Below are 2,593 nucleotides of genomic sequence, written 5' to 3'. Positions count from 1 at the left end.
CTGATGCCAGCTCAAGTGGGAAGACAAGAAGAGCCCTCGGAATAAAGTGATCCCTGCAGCTGCTTGGGACCTTTCAGACTTTACTCTCATCCTTTAGTCAACTTGCAGCAGGTGGCTGACACACGAAATTGTTATTGGAGTTGTTAGGGTCAGAACCTGTGTCCTGACAGCCTGACAGGTGAGTTCCAGCTACTTGTCTGTTCTCATCAGGCCAACCAAAGAGACAAATAGTAGTGAAAAGCAGAGAAAGAAGAATTAGAATCATTCTTTGTGGTCATGTTTGGAAAACTGACAAAGAAACAGATAAAGAGGTCATGACATCCCCACACCACATGCCATCAATTCCATTTTTTTTTTTTTGGGTCCTGACATAAAAGCTAGTCTTTTTTTTCTTAATACATAGAAAGGTTTTATTTGCAGGGGAGCAAGAATTTAATCAAATAAACCAAATCCCATGTCATCATCTGACTCTTTGGACTTCCTCCTTCTTCTCATCTTTCTGCTCTGCTGCAGCAGGGGCAGAACCAGCAGTAGGAGCTGCTGAGCCAGGGGCAGCAGAAACAGCTACAGCCCCACCAGCAGGCACACTGGCGAGCTTGCCAACACCCTGAGCAATGACATCCTCAATGTTTTTTCCATTCAGCTCACCAATGACCTTGATGAATCCGCCTCGATGCCCACCCTGTCTAGTATCTTCTTGATGTCTTTGGCGCTAGGAGAGGAGTTGCCCCCGAGGGCGGCCAGCAGGTAAGAGGCGACGTAACGCATGTCGGCAGCGGCGCACAGGCTTCACGCGTGCGACCTCGGCGGCGTCGGGCAGCGAAAAGCGTAAAAGCTAGTCTTAAGTAGAGGGCAACAGATATGCATAACTAAGCAGACCTGGTCTGCCCATCGTGGGCACACCATTATCTTGGCTCTAGTATTGTTTAATGACATTTGACAGGTTGCTAACTGCGAGAAATCTCTTTCTCCAGGAGACAAATTTCTCTTCTGGCTTTCACCAGGCTTCAGCCTTTCCTTCCTTCCAACCTTGCTGCGGGAATTTCAATTTCTTGAGGGCTATCATTTCAATAGTCTGATAGCTAAAGGGAGGATCACAAAGGTCTTTAAAGAATGGGTTCATTCCCTATAGGTCGATTGAAGAATTACTTTCTAAATATACTGACATGGATGTTCAAACAGTATTATTTGGATCTTCTGTCATTGTCACAAACTTCTAACACATTTGCTGAGCAACAAGTACTGCTCAAGTTTTTTTCAACATCTTTATTAAAAGGTACATTATTCTTGTGATGAACATTTATAATTGATCTTACTTGCTATTCATTATAGTTAATTTATTTGCCAATTAAAGGCTTTAAACAATCGTGGCATGCTTCATTACAAACTGAAATTTACATTATAATGAGTAGCTATGAACCATTTTATGCAATTGATAATGAATAGGCTTTCAAATCTTAAGATAATAACACATCTCTTTTGATGTTTATGCATTTATCTTGGTCTGTTTATATTATTATATTATATATTATATTTTCTGTATAGGTTATTTTAAAAAGTTGATAGTTGCATTTACCTTACTTATGCAATCTTGGAAAAAAATGAGTAATGTTACAGAGTTTTGCATTAAATGCCCAATAAGAGAAACTATTTGTTTCTGGTGAAGAAAATTCAATTTCTGGCCCAAGGGGAGACATAACATCCCAGTTGGGCTGGCCAGTCATCCAGCTAAGAGTCTTAGAGTTTCTTTTGCTGTGATAGAGACCATGGCCAAAAGTGACTTAGAGAGAAATTGTCTCCATTCACTGGCCTTTGGAGCATCTTGTTACTTGCTAATTGATGTTGAACACTTCAATATACTGTGGACCATGCCATCTCTGGGCATGTAGGCCTGAGCTGTACCAGAAAAGTAGCCGAGAAAGCTGAGTAAGCTTGTAAGCAGGATCTCTTCATGGTCTCTGTTTCAGTTCTTACTTCCAGGTTCCTGTCTTAGATTTTCTTTGGTCATCTTGTTTGTTGCAGCAACAGAGAGACATGTAGGCCAGAAATCACCCCCAAGGAAGGTAGAATCACATTAAGCCATGTTAAAGAGATACAAATTATTATTCTTTAAAGAGATAGTGTAGCTGGGTGTGGCATGCACTGAGGGAGGCAGAGGGTGGATTGCTGTGAGTTTAAGGTCAGGTCTACAAAGCAAGTCTAGGACAGCCAAGGCTACACATAGAAACCCTGTCTCAAAAAACAAACAAACAAACAAACAGAATATAGTTTTCCTTTTCAGAGTTCCTACTCCCTGCTATGGTCCCTTACAGAGTTATAGCTATGCAACTTTATTAATCTATCTGGTTTTCTAAATTACCCAGAAAGGATAACTTTTCCTTATTCCTACTTCTGTTCTAAGCATGCTTTAAAAAAAAATACTATAGGCTTCTCCCTTCCTCTGAAGCTCTGTTCTCTGTCATGTGCTGATTTGTGTGACATGTGGCTTTGTCTTCTCTAGCTCGTTCCTCTGGGCAGTTGCAAAGATTTACACCTTGTTTATTACCAATATTTATGCCAAAATGAAGACTTTTAATATTGGTTTAACTCAAGT

General features: G+C 40.7%; 1 pseudogene across 1 annotated transcript; it reads right to left on the bottom strand.

Moving 5' to 3' along the window:
- Positions 1 to 383: 383 nt before the first annotated feature.
- Positions 384 to 821, bottom strand: LOC311603682 (large ribosomal subunit protein P2-like; annotated as a pseudogene). The gene has a single exon. The product of its transcript is annotated as a large ribosomal subunit protein P2-like (transcript).
- Positions 822 to 2,593: the final 1,772 nt, after the last annotated feature.

This window comes from Acomys minous (assembly GCF_964271855.1).
Source record: "Acomys minous genome assembly, chromosome: 8".
Lineage (NCBI taxonomy): Eukaryota > Metazoa > Chordata > Mammalia > Rodentia > Muridae > Acomys > Acomys minous.
The sequence above is the reverse complement of the archived record's forward strand: the minus strand, read 5'-3'. Positions and strand labels throughout refer to the sequence as shown.